Below are 18,896 nucleotides of genomic sequence, written 5' to 3' on the forward strand. Positions count from 1 at the left end.
TAGGTTCTAGAAATGGGGAGTGGCCAGGGGTGGAGCCAGGCCACACTGACAGTATGAGAAGGACCCCTGTAGGGGACCTCGGGGCTGTCGTATGGAGTGGGATCCCCGTCGTGCTGCTGAAGTCTTCGTCACCATCCTTCTTGTCATCGTCTCCGTCTTCACCATCTCGGGGCATCACCAGTCAGGCAGCCTACCAACTGTCCTGACTGAGTAATGTCGCTGACAAAAGGACGGACGAATTATAAAGTGTTAACCCCAATGGTGCTTGTTAATAAAGAAGTGCCTCCAACTCCTTTCGTCTCCGAGTTAGTCACTACACGAGTAGCAAATTGGCATGTTCTCTTTACGTGACAACCCTTACTAATTTGCTGTGTCGGGTGGTGGCGGGTTTGACTACATATTTATATATTTATGCGAGCTAACCCAAAAAAACTCTGATGGATGATATTGGTCGCGAAAGCCAACGTGTTAAACTGAATATTCAGGAATATTTTACGTTTGTGAAGCGCAACAAGTACACAATACAATTTACTTTTCCGAAACCAGAAGTTGCCATAGACATGCAATTTGTTAATAGGAGCTATTGGGTTTATTTTCTTTGCAAATTATTGATGTTTAAATGCCAGTCTGTTTCACATCGAGTTGCATTTCAATCATATATGTAAATCATTGATGCAATTAATTAACAAATGCAGCATTACCATCACAAGCAACATTTACACTTTGTGTAACAGGATACCGAGTTGCATACAAATTAAAACGTTAATTACGAGAAAGTCACCATTATTTTATCTCAAGTAACCAACATTGCAAGTAAATTGCAGAGTTTTGTAGAATTCCATTCCACTTAACGTGGGGTTTAGGTGTGCATTACTATTTGGGTCAAATGGCAGTTTGTCTTGGGCAATTATCCTAATGAAAACCACTCTCCTAATCAAATCCTTAATGATTGCAACTCTATACATATGGGATTAAATATAATCTATAAGTGGAATATGCACTAATTAAGTCTGTTAACGGCAGCTGCATGACCATACAAGCATGCTAACGTTTAACTGAGTGATCGTGTTGAACAGATGGACACAATTACAAGAGCACGACCACCTTCACAACTGCTATCAGCTACTTGTTCGAAGAACTGCTTAATTGGATGGAACCAAATATTAAAAAAGTGAAAGTGGCGCCAGGGGCAAAACCATACTTTTGCATGTTCAATCTCTCCAAGATGTATAACGCGGCCATATTTAGCAAAAAGTTGAGACGGAAGCACGGATGGCTTAAATAATTTTTGAACTAAATTAAACTAAATGTTTTTAGTTTGGTCTCAACATCACCAATTGTCACAGCTGAGCGAACTTCAGTTGGCAGACTATTCCAGACCACCGCGGAAGTCAATGAAAACCTCCCTCCCTGCTGTCCCAAGCTGAGCGGATTTCACACACTGCAGCAGGTCCGCGGCAAATGAGTGGAGGTTTGGGGGATGGTACCTATGGGTGGATGGCATCACTCAGGCAGGTTGGTTGACCCTCCATACCAGATGAGCGTCGGTTTCGTGATGGCACGTATGGGTGGGATGGCATTGCTCAGGTAGGTTTATGAATGTGGATAATATAATGCGTTTTGTTATGGATAATATGAGGCAATTGTGTTGTGTATAATAAGAGGCTGGAATGCTGCCTTGCTATAGAATAGCCATCCTGGCTGTGCACTTCTAATTGCACTGACTGAGAAGTGGTGGTGCGCTGAAGACCGGGTGAACCGAGTTTGATTCCAGCTCACGGCCAACATGAGTGACCATTATCTGAACCAATCCTGAGCATCAAACACGTATTTTACCTGGTGTGGTGTGTAAACTTCGCCACGGGCGTGATGTTGGCCGCCCACCCCTTCGTGTGTCGTGCCGGCCCTTCAAAGGCGCTCGCTAACAGCACTTGTCCCAAAAGTCTGTTAAGGCTATACGGGGGATCTTTGTTTTGCGCATTTCTACTGGGCTGTGGATGTGTATATGCGTGCCGATTGTGTAAATGTGTGTGTGTTGTTCATGTGGGTGTCTGGACACCCCCGACACCCAAGAGAGTGGCTCTGCGTCTCTGCTCCCTACGTGAACGAGGAACGGGGAAGAGCACTCTCCTCGGTTGCAGGCCATTATTTAATGTTGTTTAGATTTTTTTTTCTTCCTCGTTTCACGTGAGGTTGTTATGTGAAACGACCTTGGCGGTTTAAAGGGAAGCTGCTGCATAATTCAGTCACAACTGCATTGGTCAATAGTTGTTACAGGAATCCATGCGAGATATGTCATCCTTAGGATGGAAGTGTGGGACGCTGGCAATTCAAGGAAACATATACATTGCGTGTGCTCCAGAAACACGTAGTTGTGTTTTTTTTACATCATGCCATTAAAATTAAAATCATCATACCAATATTTACAAATGTATTTGTATAATGAACAGTCTTTTGCCAATCCACTGCTGGATGAAGGCCTTCTCACACAGTGATTGTCAAGGGGATTTTAGACTGTACTTCACTGCACTGGTCATGCATGCTAGGTTAAAGAAGGTTACAATATCGGTTCATATATCACTAGCCACGAATCTAGGCTGTGGACAGATATCAAACTTAGGTCGTCGGGTTCATAGCATAGTGTGCTAACCACTGCATTACTGTTCCAGGGAACATTGGTCCCTATCAATGTAGCCTGTGTTCCATTCTTACATATTCTGCAAGAGTAGTTTTCCCATAGGCCAATGGACATTAACGACAGGTTCCTAGTAATCAATCTTAAATAAGCTGTCTAAACTCATGAAAGTCCAAACACTAAGCCATGCCCTTTACCACCAGCACACCTTAACCTTGTGGTCTCAGCATGTCCAAAGTTTACACAAATAAAATATGCCAAGTACTCTAGAGCGGAGGGATGCATTATCATGCATTGTCAAAACATGTCAATGTCTAAAGGATTTTAAGAAACGAACTTTCTTTTAAATGTCAGGATCAATGGCCTTTCCATGACCCTGTCAAAAGCTTGTATGCGAGAGTAGTTGTTACAAGTGACAGCTCTACAACTGAAGTTATATAAATCTGCCTTCAGGATTGCTGACTGCGACAAAACTGTTAATGCCACATCATGTTAATTGTTGCTTTTGGAGAGCATTCATGGAGATGCTCTAACAAGCGAAACGTGGTAGATTCCATAGTGCTTTGGAAAGCTGATGAACTTGTATGGCACCAGCCTTCTGGCAAAACCGTTTTGAAACATGTGCTTGCGATTGACCCAGTAGCATGCTGAAAGTGAGCAGGCAATTGGACCGAGTCCATCCTCCAAATTGATCTGAAGGACATGGCAATCAAATGCACTTAAAATACCGAGACAGCACTCCATAACACATCGAGGTCCTGTTGAACAACCCTTTTCCCAACTATAATAACTGTGCTCCCAGATAGTGACGGCACATTTAAAGGTATCAAATGCATTACAGCATTTTTTAGGTTTGGGTAATGAGAGATAATTGTAAAATGTATCAAATAAGAGTTTTTAGGAATATTATTTCCTTCCTGCAAGGGACAGATATGTACTCGTCATGCACGTATATGATGCAATGTGATGGATATAATATACATGCACAAGGTGTGTGTGGTTTATAAGAATGTTTCCAAACTTGTACGCCTGACCGTTTAAACAAGCCTCAGGTATAATGCAGCAACTCGCCCTTGAGCGAAAACTCTTGCAAAGCAATAATTAGCACTTGTATTATGAGATTTACTCGATTATACGTGTACTGCATGTTTTATTTATATATAATATAACTGTACAGTATGTGCCTATATAAGCCGAAGGTCATCCACAACAGGAAGCTCTGTAAAGCACCTCTAGGAGGTATTTGGCCTTCTCTTCCATGCTGGCTAGACATCTTGGAAGAAGAGGGAGTACCCACACTTTATCCCGTTACACCTGACCTGTCAGTCAACTGTGCTGTACGCATAGATAATGTTGTATGGACAGAAGGAGATGAATTAGAAACGTGTCCCTTGTTTAAACTGCTGTTCCTCCGAGAAGAGCAAACTGGCGACCTCGGAATTGCAAGTCCAGTGTATTAACCCTGTTATTGGTCAACCCTGTTACACATTTGGGGTAACATAATTGTCTGAAGGTAAGAGCGTTGACGGGTTTTTTTTTTGCACAAAGTGCAAAAAAGCACCCTCATGGTAGAATTGTAGCTGAATTGTAGGAGATTTGGTCTTATTGTATTGACATCAAAATGTACAGCCCTTTGTCAATCCACTGCTAGATTATGTAGGGTTTTTCTACTTCACGATATAGGGCAGTGCGGGTTGTGAAGAGGGCACACCGGATGTGTTCAGCGATCCCTTGCTCCTGATGTTGTCCGTGGCTGGGAAATAAACTCAGGTGGCCAGGTGTACAGTGCAGTGTGCTAAGATGTACCATATCCTTAAATTACTCGGAAATAACTCAATTGGGATACCAAAAAGAAATCGTCACCCCCTATTGGTTGACTAATTCCCCAGGTCACTCTTGCAGATGAGACTCTCCTCCTGTTCTCTTGAGTTTTCGCTTGGTTAAACAATAAACGTGAACCACTGCTTGGCACCCCTGATCCACGAAAATATATTAATATACTTTGCCATTTAATATGTAAATATATCCTCATGTTTCATGTATTAACGCCTAAATGAATGTCACGTGGCAGCAGTTGTCAGGTTTCAGGTATCTGCAGCAGATAATGTCCTGGAATGCCCTTTACTTTGTCTGTATGAACCTGGAGCAATTATCCATCTTCCCAAAGGCCACATACACACACAGCTCTGAGAAAGAGTGGGCAAAATAAAAAAAAAGAATTTCTTTATTTCTGTTAGAAAGGCCCACCCAGTCATTGTGTTCCATTCATCGCGTGATCAAATGGCTTGCCCACCTGTTACAACATTTCAACATGTATGAGCAATAATTGCCCTTTATTAGAATTCAATTATAGGTAATGATGGGGTGTAATAACATAGGTGTGCTTGAAAAGACATTAGTATGTCTAATTCGACGTAGTAACTTATTTCAAAAGTAAGTTTGAGAGACAGACGCGATTATTGAACACACATTGAAGCTTTTTCAGTTTTTTATTTAACTGCTACAAAAGGTATAAATAGCACCGTGTTTTACATAAAACACGGTGGAATTAACATGGGTATGATTACAATGTTAAATGCAGTAAGTAATCTGCATCGGAATCACAATATTATTTTTTTATGACGTATTAAAATTTACTTGCAAATACAGTGAAGGAAAAAAGTATTTGATCCTCTGCTGATTTTGTATGTTTGCCCACTGACAAAGAAATGATCAGTCTATAATTTTAATGGTAGGTTTATTTGAACAGTGAGAGACAGAATAACAACAACAAAATCCAGAAAAACGCATGTCAAAAATGTTATAAATTGATAAAATTATTAAAAATATGTTGAAACTTCAGTTTTAAGAGGACATTTTCTTACAAAGTATTATTTCCTTATGATGAGCACACACATTCAATTAATCTCACATGTTAAAAAAAACCTTCAAAATAAATATAAAACAGCTGATCTAAAGCTCACGTCTTAAAGAAAATCAAAACATTATCCTTCACATAAAGACATGGATAAAAAAAAACGGATTGCAGTCCTGACTTAAAGCTTTCGTGACTGCAGGAATTCATATTATTTGGGTATTTCGGTAAAGTCACGTAGATAGGTTCAAATTAATTAAAATAGCAAATATAAAATAAACAAAAACTTACGACGCTTCGAACACAACACAAGCGATTGTCATCAGGAGGATCGCTCATGTTGTGATCCAAACGTGATAGTTTTTTGTTCATTTTATATTTACTATTTTTTTATTAATTTGTACCTATTTACGTGACTTTACCGAAAGACCCAAAGAATATGGATTACAGTCCCTTAACGCTTGCATCTTAAAGGACTCCACCAGTACCTGTTATGTCATCCATTCCCTTAATCTCAACATCTGCGGCCAATAGTGCGGTGATCCGAAAGGACTTCAAACCAAATCAGTGGCACGTGGGCCTGTAACTCATGGTTAGGAACACTGTCCAGAGCATAGGGGGAGACCCGACTCTTCCATCACCTTGACAGCACACACATGCAATTCAAAAGCGGCCATTACAGTGACACTTTGTAATATCTTATTGGTGAATACCTGCAAAATGTAACCCTCAAAAAAGAGATTCTTCCACCTTCAACAGCACTGTGTATTTGAGTAAAAATGTCAGCACATGTGCAGGCAATATGCTCATTCAATACATTCTGTATCCAAAATATTAGTCTTGACACAATCTAATCCCAAACCCCCAGACTTCTCTATGCTAGTTTACATTTTAAAATTTCCAATTGCATTCGTATGAGTCAACCTAACGGATTGTATATAAACACTAGCTTTACTACCCGGCTTCGCCCGGGACTTGCATTCACCACGCCCGGCCGCCTTTGTCTCCCCAGTGGCAATGTTCACACACCACAGCAGTTATTCGTTTGAGGCTGAGTCGACCTAGGGGAGGCCCAGGAGCGGTTGAAATAATCGTCACTGGTGGTGGCCGTGAGCGGAAATCGAACTCGGGTCGCCGGGTTCGTAGCGCCGCGCGTTAACCACGACACTACAATGCGTTACGCTTCCACATGCGCGGGTCACGTGACAGATTGACGTCACAGCTCACTTGTGCAAAAAATATATGCATTATTGAGCTCCCCCCCCCCCCCCCCCAAAAAAAAGTGTATTTTTATAATTTTTCCATGGTGTACAGTCTGGAAAGTACCCACATGGCAAATTTCAATTTTATTGCATGTCGGGAAGTACGCTAAACATTTTGAACAGACACACATATTCACAACTTTGCCTTTTATATATATGGAGACTATGCATGTAAATCAAAATACCCTACAATCAAATGTGCCCCATCAAAAAATAAATACGACATTTTTAAAAAATGACAGCCTATCATGAGTCACTTTACATAAATAACCTTTCTTTAAAGATCAAGACATATCCAACAGTGCTTATCATCTTCATTGTGCACAGACTTACATCAATGGTACCTGCAATGAATCGAATGCTCATACTCATAAAAAACACACATGATTTACAATTAAAATGTTTTACTTATCCAGAGCCAGCCAGAACATTTTGATATTCGATGTAACACACTTTCTCATATCATCGCTCCTTCCTCCACAACCTTCTTTTTGCTTTCTCTGCCCTCTAAGTGTGTACCTGGCCTTCAAGGAGGACATTTGAAATGAACTGCTATTTATAACACATTCCTGCGGAGGGAGCTGGTAGGAACGTTGGGTTGCTCGGTCAATGGCCAGGGTCAACGGCGGCGTGGTGTTTTCCGCAAATATGCCCGACTGTGAGGGCGGGCACAAGCCGGCGTGAGTAGGTTAAACGTTGAGTTTTATAAGGGCACCACGGAGTGACCAGCCCCTCCCCACCCAGCCCCACCCCTCCCACCCCCCACCCAGCCCCACCCTCCCCACCCAGCCCCTCCCCACCCAGCCCCTCCCCACCCTCCCCTCCCCACCCAGCCCCACCGTCCCCACCCAGCCCCTCCCTACACGACGGACGGACGGACACAATAATCCCGTGGGCTGGTGTAACCAGGAGGTTCCTACCAGTATACAGCATGCAAAACGTCGATGCTCAGGAATTGCAGTGCCAAAATGTTGCTCATTATTCAGCATTTCCAGGACTATGATGCCAGTGCTCCCAAACACAGATATGTTTTTGGAAAAGAAAAAACACTTTTTTTATATGCGCACACAAAAAACAGGAATATGGTTCACATAAAAAAAAACTATTGCATCCTCCTCAATTGCATGCTGCATGCTCACACCCACCCTCTCAACCTCTCTGTGAGAGAGGCTGTGACCACCTGCGATTTTTATAACTCACATCCGTTCTCTCACTGAGAACATTGCAACTATGCTGTACTCACAACACGGTTCCGAACAGAAATCCACATAGACCAGGCTTTACGAGTGTGCATGGAGTTTAAGCATCGTGTAACGGACTGGCCAAGGCAAAGGGTCATGAGCCAGCTGGAAGATATCTTAACAGACTGGTCCATGAAGGCAGCATAATGCAAGCACTGGCTGTAGACTACACAATCTGCGGATTATAATTTTAAGCAGCCAAATCAAAGGGACTTAAGATGATATTTTAACACCAGAAAGAACATCAGTTATCCACAAGTGTCTATAAACATCAGCGATGTGTTGGTGGAAAACAAAATGGCCATGCATTCTATTATATTCTTTCTAGATTTGAAGCTTTCGTGACTGCAAGGAATCATCTTCTTAGGTTTTTTCGGTAAAGTCACGTAGGTAAAACATCAAAATGAATGAAAATAAAATAAAATAAAATCAAAAATCACGACGTTTCAGAGGCTATTTCGGATTTATATAGCAGACATTTCAATAGGTACTGACATCTCAAAATTGTATCAATAGTATAACTTACATACACTTATTTATAACTACAGCCTATTCATACAAACATCTATCTGTTCATGCTGCATCTTAATTAGATTTGTGAGATTCATTTTCCAGAAAACAAACACATCCAAACCATTTATTTTGTGGACCACAATGATATTTTTTTCTTATAGGCTATAAGTGGCATGACATCTGGACGGGTCCCTTCTGATTCCCATGGTCTCAACTGCAAAAACAAGACTCGATTATTACTGCACTAGATGGGAGACAAGAACAAAGCAGAGGCAGATTGGGAGATATTGATTGGGAACTTCTGCTGCAGGACATCATGGCGCTCTTGCCAGGTCAGTGCACTCATGTGCTCTGCCACACACATTTATCAAAAGCCATTAGCAGGCTGGGAGGGAAGCAGGGCTACGAGCCGTGGGCACAGGCAGACAGGGCCACCGTTTGAGGGTCAGTGGATAAGGTGCAACACAACTTATCCTCCACTGGCGTCTGTTTGTCCGCCAGAGTTTGAGGTGAGGACAGCAAGCAAGCACTTGCACACGCACGCTCGGCTCGCACACATGTAGACGGGTGGGAAATATCGGGGAGTTGTGCGCATGTTGATCCAGGCCCAAGGTCGGACTCCAACTGCAGACGGAATTGTATATTCTTTCAGGGATTATTGCAGTTTTTGGTAAAGGGTCATAGACAAATATCAAATAAATAGAACAAAAACCCCTCTCTGTTGTGCAAAGCTTTGTTTTCATGGATGGAGCAGTGTTTACTGCAGAAAATGAACAGTAACAAACAATCTCTGCTGGATTACCATGTGTCTCACATAATCGCGAATATTTAGCAATGTCTATATATTCTACGAGGGGGGAAAAAACGTGCAAAACAAAACTATAAGTAAACACAACATTTCTGTAAGTTAAAATGCCTGCACGGGCTCATAAAATATAACTGAATATTTGGCTGCAGTCCACATTTTGTGGAAATCTTAGATATTCTGATAATTCTCTTTGTAGAAATTCTCAATTTCCTGATGGTGCCTGTGGCTGTAATCTCGCAAATAGCAGCTTGATGCTGATTGATGGTGAAAATTACTATAAGGGCTCGAGCTTTCGGCACTCAATTCACTTATGTGATGACATCGCACTTTGAAAAGTGCATGCCGTGGCATGGGAAATGCCAGTTTTGAGTTAGAAGCGAGATTTTCTTGTCGTAGGGAGTGTCAAAAACCGGCGTGTTTGCGATGAAGCAGCATATCTGATTCCAACAGCAGTCAGACACTATTTCAGTGTCCATATCTGTATTATGTGTGGCATATTTTTTTAATGGGACATAATTTGAGGACAAGTGGCATCGACCTTTTTGTGAAAGTATAAAGGATCACTAAGACAAAGTAATCCAAGTAATAATAAATCACACTGTTTAAGGGGTTTACCACATTGCTGAAATATCATTGAATCCATTGACGAATGGGCCTTCCACATCAATGCATCCAAAAAACAAACCCTGGAACAGATTTAACTTTACTTTGTTTAAAAAATGTATAAATGTATGTGTGGTTATAAAATTGTGTTGGCACTGTTCCATTTAACCTTCCATATGACATGCAGATAATATGAAAATAAAAAAATGTTGTATTTTGTTTTTGTCTTTATCCACAATATTATCCCGAGTGTGCTAGAGGTGTCACGTCACGAGACAAATAATGTATTTGCAACGCTTGCACAGCAAGTGCATCCCTCGGTGTTAGAGAATGGTAAGTTGGAAGAATATTTCACAGAACAGCTTCTGAAATCTCTTCAAGTGACCTCTTATCCACACTGGGGAGCAGCACTTTCCTGTGAACCCTGCCATGAAAGTTTAATGTTCATTGCACGGTTGACAAGCCAATATTTTCTATTTCTAGAGCTGGAATTTAGCCAAATAAAGTGCAAATGGAAATGTTCTATTTTGGATTTTCTTTTCGTACCATTGACAACGCTGAAAGCATACACACTTTGTATACTCACGTACCCAAGTCTAAGAAAGTGGTTCCAGTTCAACACTTTTGACCTCTTATCCACCAGATAAAAAAAATAAGGAAATGTGAGTGCCAGATTTTTGTTGCAGAAGTAAAGTATCTGTTTTAATTGTAAAACGACTTGTGGAACGGGATGGTGACTTCTAAGCAAATGTTCTTGGAATTTATGCCACATATTACTTTTCAATTAGTAAAAAAAATGTACATTACAGATTTAGGATAACATCTTTAACTAGCCAATAGTAGCTTTTGGAACATCACCAAATGCACCTTAAAGTCGAGAACAGACACAATTACAAAGACTACATTTATAATCTGCAAAAAAAAGTAACGGATGAACTATAATTAAAACTTGACACCCTGGGGAGTGAGAGTGCATTTGCCCATAGGAGTTTGTCCAACCGTACTTCTTACCCTGGATATCAGATTCACCCGACACTTTGTCCAAGAAGTTGACCCCCCCCCAACCCCCATACGCACCGGGTTTTTTTTACAGAAACAGAACTGTTGACTTAAACTCTCAACCCTTTGTCCAGGCATCCCAAGACAGGATAGGACCGTTGGATGGATGTTCAGTCCTTTCGGATGCACATTTTCTGCACTGTCTTCACTACATAGAACGAGTGGGCCCATGCACACTGGCAGTAAATCGTTAATTGTGTACGGCTTTTATAGCAGGCGGTCAGGGACAAACACACGTGGGGTCAAAACTATTTTGCAACATTTCACTCTGACTTGGAAATACAAAATAATAATTATAATATTGTTTTAGTATTGAACGTCTGAAACAAAATCAGTTGTTTTGAAAGTTTTAAAAGCAAAGCGTTTGTAATAATTATGTGATACTATGTAATGATTTAAAACTACATTTGACAATTACTACTGTCTTTACAAGCAACCTCGTTGCCATGTTGTGCCTAGTATGGATCAAATGCGTTGCGAGCAAAGGCATTTGTAAAAAAAATATCCCCATGACCCACACACGGTTTAGGGAGGCCCTCATCCAGCGATATATTTACAAAAGGGCTCTTCATGTACACTGATGAATTATGAAAGGTGAGCTCCATTGGAACCTCATTTGCCAGTAAAAATATGATAATTGTTTTTTTACCCTTCTATCTGGCAACAAAACTGACACCTTTTTACAAGGAGTCATGTTTGCATAGACCACAATACCTGCAGTCATAATGCAAACAAAAAACACAACTCTGATAATGTGCACTGTCAACTTAAAGGACAGTGCACATTATCAGAGTTGTGCACTGTCAACTTCAAGGACAGTGCACATTATCAGAGTTGTTTTTTGTTTGCATTATGACTGCAGGTATTGTGGTCTATGCAAACATGACTCCTTGTAAAAAGGTGTCAGTTTTGTTGCCAGATAAAAGGGTAAAAAAAACAATTATCATATTTTTACTGGCAAATGAGGTTCCAATGGTGTAAATGCTTACCCCGAGCTCTCATACTCTGATGGTGCATTGTCTTTGAGTTGTGCGCCTTTTGGCGTCATCTGGTCCAACCCATGTGAGACTAGGCTCTAAGGAAAGCTGTCTCGGGTGTTGACCAATCAACTTCAAGGACAGTGCACATTATCAGAGTTGTGTTTTTTGTTTGCATTATGACTGCAGGTATTGTGGTCTATGCAAACATGACTCCTTGTAAAAAGGTGTCAGTTTTGTTGCCAGATAGAAGGGTAAAAAAACAATTATCAAAGGTGAGCTCAGTAAGTTGTTGAGACAGAGTACATGTGTTCCCCATCAACTCACCTCCAAGTATGTTGTTGTTGTTTGGCAAACAAGTACAATTTGTATTGTTTTAATCAGAGACAACCACATCTTTAAACGCAGGTGAATACGTTTTAAACACGCCATTGAAAATCCTTTTAATTATCACATTCATGCGTAAATAACAAAATATCTCGATTATTTGTACATTTCTAAGTTCACTCCTGTTTGGGGCAGTGTCGTTTAAATAATAATTAATTTGAATGTTTTTACATTCTTCTCATTAGCAGTTATGTTCTGCCTGGGCAGAGTTACAGAAAACCAAGTCAGTCGTGACCACAGTGACCAAAATATTTTAACAACATTTTTAAGTTTACACACCTGCTGTTACATCTGGAAAGTGATGCACTAATGTTAATCTATTCAAAAAAGAATCATAATCATGAATCTTATTGGCCATCTTCACTAGAAATAAGTGAATCTCGAGTGTAAACGCATACAGGTTTTTGCCCATTGCCATCATTCAGCAATGAGACCTTTTGCCAGTATTAAAACTACAAAATGAGACTTAGCAAATAGGTCCAATTTTTATTATCAGAGCATGTTTGTTTGCATGTTGACCACAAGTACATGTGGTTAATGCAGACACGATACCTTGCAAAATGTTTCTGTTTAGTGTTTGAACATCTTAACACCTTTTTTTATTGCCAGAAAGGGTAAACCCTATTCTCAATTTTTTGTATCTCCTCACCCCGAGTTATAAATGCCTTGATAGTGCGTTGTCTTTGTGCTGTTCACCTTTTGGCATTCTCTGGTCCAACACTGGTGAGACTTGGCCATAAAAAAAGGCTGGCTCTGGTGAAGGCCAATCAGCTTCAAAGGCAATGCATATATTATCAGAGCATGTTTTGTTTGCATGTTCATCACAAGCACGTGTGGTTAATGCGGACATGATTCCTTGCAAAAGGTTTCTATTTAGTGGTTGAACATCTTAACACCTGTTAAATTGCCAGAAAGGGTAAAACCTATTCTTATTTTGTCATAGTCAGCAGCTAAGTTTAACCCTGCTTCTTAGCTATCCTTCATCAAGCCCATCGGGGAAGTTACCTTTCCACCTCCCCATGCTTGTTGTTTGTTGATATTCAGGTGGCTCACCTGAATTACTCAAGACAGCTTATTGATTTACCAGGTTTTTTCAAGTCCCAAAAATCATTCTCAAGCTGAATTCTAAGGTCAGCAGATTGCATAATAACATAATAAAATATTAATGTGTTTCTCTTACATAATCAAGTATAACTACAAAATCAATATTGTACACTAATACAAAATAAATAATAAAGCAAGCCATGTTTTCATACACAGATTGTGCAGAACATGCCAATACTAAAGTCGAGTTACAACAGAGCTTTTATCGAACCTGGTGTCAAGAGACAATGCTGTCAGCTTCAATGTTCACTTATTGTGAACAAAAATGCTCTGCTGGATTTTAAATTGACACAGCAGTGTCGTTATGTAATACTGGAGTATAATACAATCGCAAATCCGGAGCTTCCTGGTTTGCTCTATCAGTGCTGGAAGTTGCAGCAATTAGCACTTGTAAAAGACATTTTCCTCCGCCTCTGTCCATACAGCAGCGTAAATGGGTACAACCACAATCGACGGGAAGGGTTAAAGCGTGGGTACTTGCACCTCTTCCGATATGGCAGCATCACATCCATTCCTGTGTGTATTTGTGGGGGCTCATTGTTGGTATTTGCAAGCTAACGTGCACATGTTATCCTGAACTTCCCTTGTATGACACAGTAATACACAATGTCTGAATTCACACTCCTCTACCATTACGTTGATTAGATTCTTTTTTTATGAGGTGCATTAAACATTTCATTCATAGCTGCTTGTAAAAACGAGTAATAAACACCTCAACACTACATATTAGCACTACTATTTTTACTACCACTACTACTGCGGTAATAAAACAATACACCACTAATCTTGATTTGAAATTTTCGTGGCTGCAGGAATTCATACTTTTTGGTTCTTTCGGTAAAGTCACGTATTTTATACCTACGTGACTTTACCGAAAGAACCAAAGAGTATGAATACACCACTAATTAATCTAGGTTTCCTTTGCAAATGTGATTGTACTTATTGTTTCACAAGTTCTCACCTGGTTATAAATTATTCATGACGGTGACGATAACGATATTCAACGACGCAGAAAATAGCAAACGTACCGTCCAATATTTCTTAGAAACCGGAAAACTCATTACATTTACAAATGAAATAGATTTTCTTTTTTTACATTTGCAGCGCACTCACCGCGGACCCACACCGGCAACTTCGAGAGGGCAAAGGCAACTCGCCGTGCAAGCAATAGACGAGAGTGGTCATTATCATTTGTCAGGCTGACACTTTGTGCAAGGCGCAGGGCAAGCAATTGGGGCAATAACTCACGTTTCGCGGGGTGGCCGCGTCCAACGATGGGCGGACAGCTGGCGCATGAATAAAATATGGAACCCTCAGAAGGGGGCGCCTATCAAAGTGTGCGGCCAATCTGCATGCCAATGACTTGCACAGCAGTCGCTCCCGGGTCCCTAAAGTGGTGGCCAAGTTGGACAAGATGCGTTTAACCCTTTGGCCTTTGGCAATATTATAGTATTCTAACTCCGAGTGTGAGACAGAATGCATTTTGATAAACGGATATTTTTCTTTGAACGTCTCGTTTTCTTTACCGTTAAATCTTGACGTAAAGTTTTCGTGACTGCAGGAATTCATATTCTTTGGGTCTATCGGTAAAGTCGCGTAGATAGGGGGTCAATCGTGTATTATTATACTCATTGTCAGCCATGATCAACCCACTGCTGGATGAGGGCTTCCTCAACACGTCATCATCTCCAATCACGCAGCATGTCATTCATCCTTAAGTTGCTCAATATCTCAGATTTAGGCAGTGGCCATTAGCTTTCATTGATCTGAAATATACTGGGGGTGATAGTGAGGAGAATTTTAGCCAGTCACCTTTTCTCATGTATGTCTAATGTGAAAAAACCAAAGGGGACAACCTCATTAGCTCCACAGGTATTTTAAAATGTTGTACCACAGTTGTGAATTTCCCTGTCACAAGTTACAAATCAAAGTGACTGGGATGGAGGAGCAGTGCATCAGCCACAGCAGGGGGCTTCATTTCCAATAAAGCATCAAAACAGTTAACTAACCACGAAGTTCACACACTGGAGCTCACACCCTGCAAATGGGTAACACCGCAACACATCATTCATTGTCTTAGTCATAGCGCTGCAGGTAAGAATGATGTAGAAGCAGAATAAAAAATATATATGGTCTGCTCATTTGTAGTTAGATCGTTTAGCTATGCTTGAATTAATACGTAAAATTGGTTACACTTACCTTTTTGGATCGGTCGAAAACAATGCAGACCAATGCCGTCCAGTCCAACTGTAGGAATCGTACACATGTTTGACATGATCTACACTACATTTTTTAACTTCTCCGATTGTACGAACCTTCGTAAAAACACACATATACACGGATCTCAACTTCCTATATGACAATGCACACACCTAGTCCACGTGAGGTGGTTCGGATGGAGAAATTTAATCTAAATCTGCTCACTTGACTCATAAATCATTAGCCCTTGACACCCTGGTGCAGTTGCGGACACAACTCCCCGTGCAACAGTTCCCACGTGAGGTGTGGATGAAATGTTAGGCCGGCGGTCCCATCCGCTCGCCAATGTCAAATACTCCTCACAGCTCCTCCAGAAAAGCAAACCTTGGTGGGCTAGAGCCCCCGAATAGATTTTACGAAATGTGCAGTAGGGAATATTTTTGTTACAATAACTCTGCTTCCTTGTAACCTAGTCGAGGGCAGCTGAGCAAACACATCGATAATAACACCGATACCCATCATCATCCTGTAGCGTCCCCTCTGAACTTGACAGACCCAGAGTGTCCCCATCAGAACCCCTCCTCATGCATCACTACGCCTGGATCGTTAATCTCACTTGCATCCTGCAATTGGCACCGCTGCGTTGCAAGATAACCATACATTAATTTGTTTTACTTTTTTGTAACCCCACAGTGATCCTTGATTATTTTCCAAAACTCAACCGCATGCAGTGCAGCTAAGCTGGATTTGCTCTGGTGACCTCATTCCAGGGCTTCTGTGTGATGCTTAAATTCAGTGGTTGGGCATACACAGATGCACACAAACCGCCGGAAACTAATCGTGTTCATATAAGCTACTCTGAAAGCTAACATCTCTGTGAATGCTAAGGCGATCAATACTTTCACCCAATATTTACCATACAGTACAATAACAGCAAAGTGGTGTATGCAAACAACCAAAAATAGAAAGCATTCATATTTCCAGTGTGAGAAACAATTACACTATACGTCGTGCACAGAAATATGGAGAGTAACATTCACATAACCATATTCATAGAAATTGAACAATTACACTGTGCTTAGTGCACACAAATATGGAGAGTAACATTCACATAGCCATATTCATTTAAATTAAACATGAAAAGCAGTTTTTCAGCTAAGAAAAAAACTTTTTATTTATTTTAAATGCGCTTTATACCAGTGAATGTTCCTCCACTTTTTAAATGTGTGTATCTATACAGTATGTGTATATATATCCTACACCAAATGATCCAAAGTGTTTTGGGATATTACTTATATTTCTTCAGATTAATATTTTATACCATTTATACAGCACATTACAAGACAATGTGCATCCCTTGTTTTGCTTATGTATTACAAAATTCAATGATCTTATTGGGGCATGTCATGTAAATAACTGTGAATTTGTGTTGACTAAATAATGGCATTTTTCCTATTAATACCTCTTCGTGTGGAACTCATACACACACTCACTTGAAGAGGAATTTTAATTACTGCCAACAACAGCAACAGATGTCAATTAAAACGCAAATGAACGAAGCAGAAGTATGTTTTTGAATTCATGCCGGTTATAGTTGAAAAGTGTCAATTTAAAAGCTCAAAATATCCAGATGGATGTGGAAAGCTGCGTGGTTTCATCCCAGGTTTTTAAAGTTTAGTATGTGAGTGTTTATTGTTTTCTGCAGACTGCAGCTAAGAATTGTATATTGTAAAGAAACAAACACTTCTAATGGCACTCGGTTTTGCTGTAAATTAAATCATATATTGAAATGTGTAATTAATGCAACATTTTCTTGGTTCTTTCGGTAAAGTCATGTAGAAGGGAAGTAATAAAATAATTAAAATAAAACATGATGAAATAAATTATTATATTATATTATTTTATCATGTTTTATTTTTTATTATTTTATTACTTCCCTCCTACGTGACTTTACCGAAAGAACCAAGAAGATGAATCCGTGCAGTCACGAAAGCTTTAAATCGAAATTTAATGCAACATTGTCTGCGTTTTATTATTTTATTATCCATCCTCTGTGATAACTAGTTTAACAACCCATGTGTCGGATCTTCCGAATTCATATTACTTCTACACCACAGTACGTTGCATTGCATATGCGGTCTAAAACCCTTGTTTATCACAATGTTAATTTTAGCGTTGTGTTCTATAAGGCACTGCACTCAAGAGGGAGTACAGATTCCTGTTTCAATGTCCCTAATGTAAAGTAACCAAATTCAAAGCCTGGAAAGACTCTTCTATGGGGGAGATGACAGTTTTGAAGAAAACAACACAAGTTTTATTTTTCAAAAGCCACAGAAGCCCAGGCTTGTCGGTCACTCTTTGTTGCCGCGTTCCAATTTTACCATAACAGTAGCCAAGTCGGCTCACAATGGTGGCATTGTAAAGGAGACAAACGGTGTTGATATCAAGGCATTGGTTGGCACAGCAGCGCAGGTAGCTAAAGCTTCGCCTCTTTTCAGCCAGAGGTGGAACGTGATCCTCAAAGGAGTAAATCCAATCAATGGAAACACCTTGGAGTTTGATGGTAATGTTTTGGGTTAATTGTCAAATTTTCAAGGTCACATTTCATTCTGTTAAACTTACTGAGGCATTGGTGCGAAACTTTCCCTCACAAGTCGTCTTGCCTTGCTTTGGGTTCAGAGCTTACCATCTACAAATTAAGCAGACACTCAACATGGGCTTGATTCCAGGAGAATTTGAGTTTTCCGCAGGCAGAAACGAGTTGTTACCTTCTAAAAAGACATCATGACTTCGTACGACAGTGTCATGACACTCTCAATAGGATCCTCCAGGTGTTGTTGCAAGAGCATTGTCTCTTGCAAGCTTCTTGCAAGCGCGTCGTTCATGAGCAGTGTCACTGTCAGATTTAATTGAACACATAAGCAAGCATTGCAAAGTTATCCTTGGGGGAAGATGTGGGTAATGGTCCCTCAAAAGCCACGACTCCACAGTCCTCTACGTGTTTGACATTGCAAAACACAGACTTACTTTCTGCTCTGTCCCACCCTTGTGTTTGGTTCAGACAAAACAACCTTTAGTGTGCAGCGCAGTGATGGTAATTTCACATGCCAAGCTCGACACAGAACAAAACCAGGGGACAATGCACCACTGCGCCTTACTAACAAGAACTGACACTCACACAAGCTCCTGCAGCAGAGCGGCTGGGAAGGTGAAACGAAGACAAAGCTGAGCTGCTTTCAGCCCATTAATTAATT

This window comes from Lampetra planeri, chromosome 1, assembly GCF_965212315.1.
Source record: "Lampetra planeri chromosome 1, kcLamPlan1.2.h2, whole genome shotgun sequence".
Lineage (NCBI taxonomy): Eukaryota > Metazoa > Chordata > Hyperoartia > Petromyzontiformes > Petromyzontidae > Lampetra > Lampetra planeri.